Genomic DNA, 11,809 nt, shown 5'->3' with positions numbered 1-11,809 from the left:
GTGAATTTCAACATTTTTAGGTGGTTGAATTTCATTTTGTTTGACAGACTCTCTTACATTTATAGCTTGCACTTTTTGAATATCTGAGGGAAATTCCATCCAACTTTTGTTCGACCATTCATGGAGCTTTAATGTCACTTGATCAATTAATGAATAAGCTTCATCTACACTTTTATCCATAAAAGAACCTCCAACTGATGAATCCAATAAACTCTTGTCTGAGAAAGAAATTCCCCCATAGAATATGTGCATAATCAACAATTTTTCAAAACCATGATGAGGGCACTATCTTTGAAATCTCTTGAATCTATGTCATGCTTCAAATAATGATTCTCCATATGCCTGAGCAAAATTTGTTATGCAATTCCTCATATACACTGTTCTACTTGGAGGAAAAAATGATTCAGAAATTGCTTCTCCAATTGTTCCCAACTTGTGATGCTTTGAGGATGAGAGAATATAGCCAAGTCCTTGCTTTATCCTTGATATTGAAAGGAAATGTCATCAATCGAACTGCATTTGCTGATACTCCTTCACATTTCAACAAATCACAAATCTCTAAAATGTTTCAAGATGCAGATAAGGACTTTCGATACTTCTCCTCCAAATTTGTGACCTTGTATCATGAAAATTATCTCCGGGTCTAGTTGGAAACTTTCTACTTCAATTTGAGGTTGCACAATGGGAGATAAAATCTTGTAAAAGGGTGTAGAAAAATTTCTCATGGTCCTGCTTGACATGTTAGTGCTCATGGATATTCAAGAAGAAAAAGAAAATTATCAAGAATCAAAAACAAGAAATAAAATGCAATATGAAAAGCAAGAAAGCAAATGCAGAATTTAAATTGCAAGAAAGAAAGTGCATAATGAAAACAAGAAAGAAAAGATAAAAGAAAAAAGAAAAATGTCTAGAATAATTCATATGCTAAAAATTGCAAGATATGTTTACAAAAGAAAAGAAGAAAGAAACAAGATCAAAAGAGAAAACATAGAAAAGTTAGATTAGAGTACTAGAAATCAAGAATACAAAGTTAGAATTAGAATTAGAATTCCAACAAAAAGAGTTGTCAAGAATGTTATTCAAGAATGGAAGAACTTACGAAAACAGAATTCTAACAATTAGTTATAACTATGCAAATCAAAAGAAAAAAAGAAAAATTATGTTTAGTCTAACTCAATTGATAATTCCTAATGTTATAACGCAGTCCCCGGCAACGACGCCAAAAACTTGTTACGCTCCGCAAGTGTACGGAAATGTCGCAAGTAATATAAAAGATTATCGTATCCACAGGGACTGGAATAAGCACTAGAAATGTCTCAATGCGAATTAGCTAAACAACTATCCAATCGTTTCAAAAGCAAAGTAAAGGTAAACAAATCTAATATTAGAGATCAACAAACAAGAGTTTAGTGTTTTGAGTTATGATAAAGGGAGATTCTAGGAGTTTCGGTTTCTTTGTAAGATTTCTTGAATGTAAATGGTTCACCAATTCTTATTCCTCAATTGCCAAACATGTAGAAAGTTGCCGGTTCCCTCTTGCAATAGACAACCGGCTAAGGACTGAGAAATGTATCTAAATAGGATTAATTAGACATGAACCTACGTTGTCCTTACACAGAAGCGCACCTATTACTATGCCTTCCTCGGATATCAACATAGAAGCCCACAACTTATTAATCTATAAAGATACAAGAAGCTAATCATAGAATCCATCCTACTCTCTTGAATATTCCTATTTCCTCTTCAAGATTATCTCTCAAACGTCCTTACACGGGCTTGCACCTGTCACGTGGATCCCTCGGATGATCGAGTGAGAGTTTATCCTTACCAAGTCCATAAGAAATCCAAACAATCAATCAAGAATGAGAATTAAGCACAAACCACCATCAATCATTCAAGATCTAATTGATACAAGCAAGATAATGTCATTGAAACAAGAAAATGGCAAATCCATAAGAGATTACATCAATCCATCATACAAATACTCCCTTAATCCTAGAATACAAGATCTACTCCATGAATCGAGGAAGAAAACCCGAAAGAATAGAGATTACAAGCATTCCTTGAATCCCCAATCCAAGAAAACAAGAAGAGGGAAAAAGAGAAAACTTATCTACGAAGAAGCCTTGTCTTCGGATCCAATCCTCGCTCCGGAGCCGAAATCGCCAAGAACTCCCTTGTATCGCCGAAATCCTCCCAAGAATGGGAGGAAACCACCAAATCTTGCCTTCTCCCAAAGGGGTTCAATTCATGAAGAAGGGTTTAAATAGAGGAGGAATCGGGCGCCACACGGTGACCGTGACAGCTTTCCAGATGTCCAGAAGGCCACTGCAGTGTGACTCCACACGGCCGTAACCCCTTGGTCGCTACACGGCCGTGTGGTGCACACGGCCACAGCCTGCTTGGTCTCTGGAAGTCTCACACGACCGTGTAGATCCACACGACCATGTAAGGCTTCTGCTCTGGTTGGCTTCAAATCTTGACACGGCCGTGCGAGGTTCACACGACCATGTCATCTTTCTCTTCTGTTGGTGCCAAACTCCACACGGCCCGAGCTCCATACCAGTGCAGGGCCGTGTGAGGTACACGGCCCGGTGCTTTCTCCCTTCGTCTCCTCCAATGCATGCCCAAAGATGTAGATTCTTCACCAAATCGACTCCTGTGTACAGAAAATGCACAAAAAGCAGATCTCCGAACCAAAAGAGTAAATATGCTAAAAGGAAAGTTGGAAGTATAAAAATGCATAGATCAAGCATGCTCAAAGTATGTAAATGTGCGTAAAAACATGCATAAAAGAGTATATAATCTACGCACATCAAAACTCCGCGATGTCTTTCTTCATACCGTTCCACCAATAGGAACGCCTCAAATCACGATACATACGGGTCTCACCTGGGTGGATAGCAAATCTAGAACGATGAGCCTCCTGAAGTAACTCCTCCATGACCGGGTGAGACTGAGGTACACATAATATACCTCGGAAATAAACAATACCCTCGTCATCTCGTGTAAACTCGGTCTGCTGTCCGGAAGCTATCTGGTTGCTAATGAACTGTAAATGCTGATCTCCGGCCTGGGCCTCTCGAATCCTCATCCTGATCGACGACTGAGCAACCATGGTAACAAGAATACCCTGCTCTGTCTGTCCCTGCTCCTCAAGGCCCAACTCGGCGAATCCCTGAATCAAGTCCGTGACTAAAACTCGATGACAAGCTAAAGTCCCTTTGGACTTCCTGCTAAGTGCATCAGCAACCACATTAGCTTTACCCGGATGGTAGCTAATAGTACAATCATAATCCTTCAGGAACTCCATCCATCTCCTCTGTCGGAGATTGAGTTCCTTCTGCGTGAAAGTGTATTTGAGACTCTTATGATCAGTAAGAATCTCAAAAGTAATACCATAAAGATGATGTCGCCAAATCTTCAAAGCAAAGATAATAGCGGCTAGCTCTAAATCATGTACTGGGTAGTTCTTCTCATGCTCCTTCAACTGACGAGAAGCATAGGAATTAATACAGCGCCCAAGCCCTGAAGAGATGCGTCTGTGTAAAGTACGAATCCGTCATCACCAGAAGGTAAAACCAAGACTGGTGCTGATACTAATCTCCGCTTCAGCTCCTGGAAGCTAGTCTCGCAAGCCTCTGACCACATGAATTTCACGCCCTTTCTGGTCAGGCGTGTCAACGGCATAGCAATACGGGAGAAACCCTCAACAAATCATTTGTAATATCCAACCAAGCCCAAGAAACTGCGGATCTCCTGGACTGACTAAACTGTCCTCTCGGAACAGAAACTCCGGACGCTACATGCTGAGCCTTCAGCGAATAGTTTCGGCTCAAGTGCCCAGGCAGTTTGCAATAATAGCAAACTGACTGTCCCAGGGTGCATGCAGAGGTGATGTGATCTGGGGATCCATATCAAGTGCATTAAGAGTCACTAGTAGACTGTTTCCGATTCTGCTGAGAAGACCGGGAACATCCTGATGAACAACATCCTGACTTCTGGGGTCGGCCAAATGACCTAGAAGTACTCTGACCCATCTGAGGGTGATTTCTCTGCTGCTGCCCAGTAGTCTGTGGCTGCTGGATCCATCCGGAAGTCCGATCAGTCTGCTTTCTTTTCTTATCTGTATTTGCTCTCTACTGAGCTGCCTAAATCATAAGAGCTCTATCCAGAGCCTCTGTATATGATGAATGACCAAAATCTGCAATCTACACCTGAAGATGCTCGTCCAGTCCCTGGACAAACTGAAACATACGAGATTTGTCATCGGCAACCAACTCAGGACAGAATCCAGCCAACCGGTTAAATTCGGCATTATACTCCATCACTGAGCGGTTATTCTGTCGAAGACTCAGGAAATCCCGCCGACGTGTCATCTGATACGCCCGGGGAAAACACTGACTCTCGAATGCCTCTCTAAATCTCGTATATATAACATGCTGCTCGCCTATAATCGAGCGCTGTGTGTCCCACCAGATCTCTGCCCCGTCTCGTAAGTGGTAAGCAGCCAGCTCAGCCTTCTCCCACTCGGAGCAGACCATGTAAAAGAATGTCCGCTCCATAAACTCTATCCAAGATTGAGCCACGCTCGGATCAGTCTCCCCGCGAAATAGCGTGAATTGGCTTTTCACCAACTCCGCCAAGGCTGGGATCCATGCTCGTGCCACAACCATATCCGTAGATATCGCTGCGGTACTGGGCAGAATCACTGGAGTTGATCTTATGGGTGGTACTGATGGATAGGTTGGAAGAGGTACCACTGTTGCTGCCACATAAACAGGGTAGGAACCACTAGTGGAACTACAGAGTAGGCATAAGTAGGGACGACTAAAGGTACGATGGGCGGTACCGGGTAAGATGTAACCGGTACTGCTGGTGCAGGTACCGAGTATGTAGTAACCAGCACAGATGTCTGTGTTGGTACCGAGTACGCAGTAGGCACGGCTAGAGAAGGTGCCGAGTACCCTGTAGGTACTACTGGCGGTACAGGCGAGTAGGTACCTCTGAAGTCGGAACCGTCAGGATCTGACAGTCTAACGTGGTCACAATACCCTGAGGAGTCTATCCCTGACGGACAGGCTCAACCCTAACAGAACTCTCTGGAGTCTCTGTCTCTAGAGAATCGATCGCCCTCATACATGTGCGACTACGTTTAAGTACTAGAACACGTATCATATATGAAAAAAAAAATGTTATCTAGATATCACTACAGGTGTGAAAACTATAAAATTACCTAATTTACCTATTGCCGTCTGGAGATGTCCTGTCGCTGCATAGCCCCCAAATAGATCCAATAAAACCTCGTCAAAATGCCTCGGAATTCTGAAACAAGAAAATCGACGGAAATCCGTACAATCCGAAAATACCAAGAAAGGCTCACGAAAGTAAGCATCGTAAATCTGAAACCCGACAAGTAGGTATCGCAAAACTTTGCTCTGATACCAAATAAATTGGTATCAGATAAACCTCGAAAATCCCAAAACGAAGAGCAAGTATCGTGTACCTTGCTCTGATACCAAATAAATTGTCACGCCCCAGGTAGTCCCTGTCCGAAGAAATTTCGACAGCATCTCCCCTGTATGGCGGACAATATGAATCTCAGTATACATATATCTATACCTCGGCCACACTCGGCCGGAACAATACATACAAATAGTAAACAATCCACGCAATTATATTCAACATTTCTACACAGATATAATATGAACAATCCACGCAGTTATATAAAGAAAAGATGATATAGAAATCAACGAAGATATACGTACACATCCTACTCCACTACAACGAAGAAATGAAATCCACGAAGTAATGAAATGTTCGCAGCGGAAAACAAAAGTAGTAAACCCAATGTGCGTCATAAAGTCCACAATACAAACCCACATCACAAGTATATGAATAAAAGCGAAGAAAGAAAATGATATCTAGAAATCCTCGCGACCAAGGGGCTAGCGACTGGAATCTCTCCTGACGGCCTCAACCTGGAAAATAGTAACAACGGGGTGAGTTCAAAGAACTCAGCAGGTAATCCAATAGATATGTACAGCAACATATAACCACCAGTAACACCTATGGTACAGTACACTAAACCATAGAGCATACAGTACAGTCTCCTAACAGTACAACCTACGGTACGGTCTCCTAACAGTATAACAGATATGCATAGCTGAAATAAACTGTAATAACCAGCAAAAGGCATAAAGTACAGTCTATAGCAAGAATAATAAGAAAATGCATAACTGAAATAAACTGTGCTCACCTGCGAGGCTTGGGCAACTGACTGTGGACATACACAGACAAAGCTAGTCAGAGCAAAAGCATGTATCCTGTATGCATGTCAATCATATGCAATCACCAAAATGCATCAATCATAACGAATGCAATCCGTGCATATGATGCAATATGACATGGTCACCCCTGTCAACCAGTCAGCCATCTCACACACAATGGTGAGACCGAGTGGGTAGGGCTGTGACACCGTGCACTCTGCCATCACTGCCCCTGAAGAGTGACCGAGTGGACGGGATGCTGTCGGAGTACACCTATCCTCCTACCTCAAACATAGTGAGGGAGCGCAATGCTCTCAACTCCCGGTACGCGATGACGGGGAGGGATCCCGGCTGCAACCCCGCTGTATCGTGCTACCCATGAGCACCACCGAGCAACCTGCCATACACACCCTGAGTGCTGTGCCACTACCCATGCAGTGGTCACGCTGTGTGCAGGCCCATGTAGCCGGCCGACGAGCTCAACAACAATGGAGTCGTCAATCGCCCAGCATGCAATCATGCGATATGGTGCGTGCGGCTACAGAATGTCATACCTGAACGTATCCTCCTCCATATGCGTAGGTGCCAATAAAACAAACGCATATGTATAACAATGATATAAGCAATGTAAATCTAACAACATATAACAAGTATCTCCAGCAACTAATCAAGTGTAGATAAGCATCATAAATATCCATCTCTATGAACATATGTACACATGGCAAAAGATACAAATATCCAATCCTAAAGTAAAGCAACTACCAGATGAAGCATGTGATAGGTATCAACTAGCTAAGACCAAGAGGGAGAATAATCTACTATCTACCACTAGTAAGTATATATAAGCTACACATATCATAAGACATTATCAAAAGATAAGTCAGAGGGTACCCGCCTCAAATAGAAGATACAATCCAGTCCTAATCCAATGTCGAGATGCTCGTCTCGAGTCAGAGTCCTGTGTAAATAAATACATTTACTTTTATTTAGCTAGAATACAAACAAATAGCTAAATAAATCCTAAACAGAAATTTAGGGACAAACCCTAACCTATAACCCTCCACCTTTCTAACAGTTAATTAGGAATAATTTCCTAATCCTTAATTAACCATTAGATTAGCAAATCAAACCTAAATCCATATAACCTACACATGATCATGCAATCACTATTATACTAAAATCTACAACCCGGATCAAATACCTACACATAAGCCTAATTCAATACATTCACATCATGTATCAACTACCTCTATACATACCTCAATTCAGCCACTGGAATACAAGGTAATTTGCTGGAACTAGGGGAAATTGCAGGTGGGAAGGGTTGTTGTTGGCACCAAGAACACCTTCACAAATCCTCACTGGATTCTCCTCACTGGATCGGGTCAAGAGAAGAGATCAAGCAGCGAAGATCACAATTCAAGCAATAATCCTTCCATCCCCTGGCCGACCGTTCAAGAACACCTCAGTGATCCCAACATCTACAATCCGCGACCTAAATCAACCTCAAAGAAGAGGAGGATCAAGAACAGAGGAGGATCAGTCTATAGAGAAGAAGGTCTAAGCCTTAAAACAGTTATACGATGTTTCCTCCAATCCAACAAGAAGAATCAATGAAGAACCTAACCCAATCGATCGAAATCCGACGATGCCTTACCTCCAAGATCACTCCTCGTCGAAGGTGTCGATGTCCGATCCGGCTAAAGAAGACACAGGTCGCAACATGAGTAACTCAAGGAAGATGAACGAGGGAGTCAGTAGGTTGGGAGATGATGCGAACTAAGTCTCCACCATGCCCTAGCCGTTGACGATCGGCGCAGAACTCACCGGAACAACAATCACTGGACCTAAGATAGGCTGGACTCCGTCGTTTCCCATTGAGCTCCGACGACCTGGTCCTCCGGCGATGCGATGTGGACAACCCCAGATGGAGATTTTCGTCGGCGTCAGTGGTTCGCAAGGAACGGAGAGAGGAAAGGGTCGGGGAAATCAGGGAAACAGAGGTTCGGGTGAAGGTTCGGCGTTTGGGTTTTTAAAAGGTTGATTTAACTTAGGTTTATAATCAATTAAACCTTAAGTTAAATCTCAATCAATTCCCTCTTAAATGGGTATCCCAAACAGGCTTAAATCCGTGCCCGTCGATTGATCCCCACCAAACCCTGTGTACGAGCTCCGAAAAATTCCCAGAAAATTTCTAAAAATTCCGAAAAAATTCTATAAGGCTATTTCTGAAATAACTCTATTTATTTAAATTTTATTTAAATTTTCTGAGATCTCACAGCTTTGGGATTGGCCTCGACCTTCTTGATTATGTTCGCGTCCTAGTTCTCGCAAGGTAGTGGCTTTCCGGCGCTGTCGGTTGGCAGCTTAAATCTAGTCTTGACGATCATCCACATCTCGAACTGGATCTTCAGGAAATTCTCCATTCTGCCCTTCTAGTAACCGAAGTCTTCTCCGGTGAAGAGCGGGGGACAGACAATGCTGTAGCCTTCTTGTTGGGCCATTTAGAGGATATGCATAAAGAAAAACAAACAAAATGAATATCCCAGGACTTGATCCTGGATTAGTAGTGCGGAATAAAAATAGAAATAGTAATTTAGGAATTTTGAGAAAAAAATAATAAAATAATAAAAAAGTATTATTAAAATAATATTAAAAATATATTACCACCAATTTTTGAAAACGCGATATTTGCTAATACGGACCAGTGGTGTAAAGATGATAATGAATTTTTCGAAATTAATTTTGGAGGGAAAAAACGAAAGGCGTAAGGTTTTATTTTTACCCTAAATGAACGAAAAAGCGACCCCGCTCTGATACCAATTGTAGGATCGAAAAGAATTTAGATATCTCCACAATGGTATGATATTGTCCACTTTGGGCCTAAGCCCTCATGGTTTTGCTCTTGGGCTTTCCCCAAAATGCCTCTTGCCAATGGAGATATCTTTTCTCTTATAAACCCATGATCTTTCCCATGTGTTTTTAATGTGGGACTATGTTTGTAATCTTGCAACCCCAACAAATATATTTTGAGGGGTTAGGAGTAGTTAAAGAGACTAAAAATGGCTTAAAGCAGGGGCGGAGCTAGGATATTGGTTGAGTGTAGGCAATAATATAATATATTAAATAAAGCAAAACAAAATTAAAATTTTATAATTACAAAATTATGCATGGTATAAAATGAAAGATCAACAGAGTCTAAGCAATATATATATTGAGGGCGCCTCACTGGAAAGAACTAGAGAAAGGAATAGTTAATCATGTTTCGTTATATAATAGAATAACACATGATACATAGAAGCTGACATAATAATTAAACCCCAAATGACAAAATGAAAACTAACCCGATGAGCTTGTCCAACCAGATTAGCCTCCCTAATATAAAAAAAAACTATCTATTCCACCATCTTCAAACAGATTTGGCTATGAGTTGCACTCAAAAGTTCTTCATAATTTTCAAATATCAAGCCAACATCATCCACATTAAAATCTGCATAGAAATAACTACAAATGAATCAGACAAATTATCACTTGCTATCAAAATTCAAAATGGAAAGCTAAAACTTATAATGATAACGTGACATATTTAGCATTAGTAGAACTACATGATTTTTTAAAGAATATATTAATTTCAAAGGAGAGTTGTAAAGATTTTAAGTCAAGAAGTTAATTCTTTTGTTAACAAAGCATACAATATGAAATCAAATATCACAACATAATTACCTTACAATTGTTCTTTTCGAGTCTTCATATTTTGAAACTTTTCTATAATAGCTTCATTATCAACCATTAGAAATATATCTTTCTCTACATAGACAATAAGACTATCATTCATTCAATCATCACTCATTCAATTGTGCAACCTGTCTTTCACAATTCTCATGGCAGAAAACACTCTCTCTACCGTCGCGGTTGCAACTGGTAAAATTAATGCTAATGTCAAAAGCTTAAAAACCAATGGATACACCATACTTTTCTTTGACATAACTAACTTCTCTGAAAGATCACCGAGACCTTTCAATCCTTGAAATGTTTTGTTAGAACACATATCACATATATAAGTTTCAAGTTGATCATCAAGTACGAGAAGATCAAATCTTGAGAAATCTTGTGGATAAAACTCAGCCAGTTGCAACAATTTTTTCTTGTCAAAAGCCAAAAAAGAGTTTTGTGGACACAAACAAGCTACACAAAGAAGTAACTCTGTACTTGCCTCTGAGAAACGATCATTTAATTCTTGAAGTTGCATATCAATAACACCATAGAATAAATCAACTTGATAGTGATGTAAATTTGTCACTTCTGGTGGATTATGATGGGGACGACCACGTGTGAACATATCATCCATTTTGGGACAATCAATGTAATGTTGTCAACAAAAATAGTGAACCTTTTCTAAAAATGAATCCCAACCATCTTCTCTCATATTTTGGAGTTGATGTTTGCATACTTGTACCAAATCCATTGCATTTATAATATCCTGATCTTTCTTTTGTAATGCCGTTGACAATTCACTCGAAATCCCTAAGACACATTTCATCAAGAGTAGATTGAATGAAAAATCAAATGAAAGTATTGACTCCAATAAATTAAATGCCTCAGTTTTTTTATCAGGAGAACTGGAATCATCTTCTGAAATCACTTCAAGCACATCACTGACAACAGAGAACATAAAAATCAAACTGATCAAGGAATTGTAATGTAACGCTCGAAATTTCTCAAATAATTATTAGAAATATCCTAGTATTTTTCTGGAATTTTAGGATATTTTTATGGAATTTTTAGAATAGCAAAAGTAGCAAAAATAAATAGAAACGTAAAATAGCTTAAGCGGGAATTGAACCCGAGACCTATCGAGTCCGATAACTTTTAGATAGCTTTAGTAACCAAGTGAACCCAGCAGGGCCGTGCTGAAAGGAAAAGGAAACAATTTTATTTAAGTTAGAGTTGGGCGAATTAATTCCTAAATATAAATAGGGATTTAAGTGAGGAATTGTTATTTTCTTAAACGAGAAAAAACCCTTCCCTCACCCTAGTCACGCCGCCCTCTCCCTTCCTCCCTCACCTCTCGGCGCCAACCCCAAGCAAGGCTAGGGTTTCTGTCCCAAGGGCAAGAGGAACACCTTCCGACGACTTCGACACGAGGACGCTTCCCTCCGCGAGAGGAACGCATAGATGCGAGAAGATCGTCGAAGAGATCTCTCCACCGGAAAATCTAGCGATTAGATTTGTAAGAAAATTAGAACAGAAGGTAAGAAACCCCTCACCTGCAGTATAAGTAGTTTCCGTATGATTTTTATGCATTAGTTTAGATATATGCAGTTTTTGGCACATAGGGTGTGCACTAGCGCACACCGAGTGCCCGATTAAATGCTTAGCTCAAGTAAATGCCACCATAGGCATTTTAATAGCTTAGATAAATGCAATAGAAGCATTTTTTTCAGCTCATATAGTCTTGCTACAGCTTTTATGGGACTAGATGTCCAATGGGTGGGCTCCCACAGTCGCCTCTAGGTTCAGACAACCTAGTCCTAGGTTTA

The 11,809-nt window shown here is 40.5% G+C and overlaps 1 non-coding gene across 1 annotated transcript; it reads left to right on the top strand.

Annotated features, from left to right (window-relative positions):
- Window positions 1-268: 268 nt before the first annotated feature.
- Window positions 269-374, top strand: LOC122049837. The gene has a single exon (XR_006131092.1). It is a non-coding gene; the product is annotated as a small nucleolar RNA R71 (small nucleolar RNA).
- The last annotated feature ends 11,435 nt before the right edge of the window (window positions 375-11,809 follow it).

The sequence above is a fragment of the Zingiber officinale genome, chromosome 2B (genome assembly GCF_018446385.1).
Source record: "Zingiber officinale cultivar Zhangliang chromosome 2B, Zo_v1.1, whole genome shotgun sequence".
NCBI classification, from domain to species: Eukaryota; Viridiplantae; Streptophyta; class Magnoliopsida; order Zingiberales; family Zingiberaceae; genus Zingiber; species Zingiber officinale.
The sequence above is the reverse complement of the archived record's forward strand: the minus strand, read 5'-3'. Positions and strand labels throughout refer to the sequence as shown.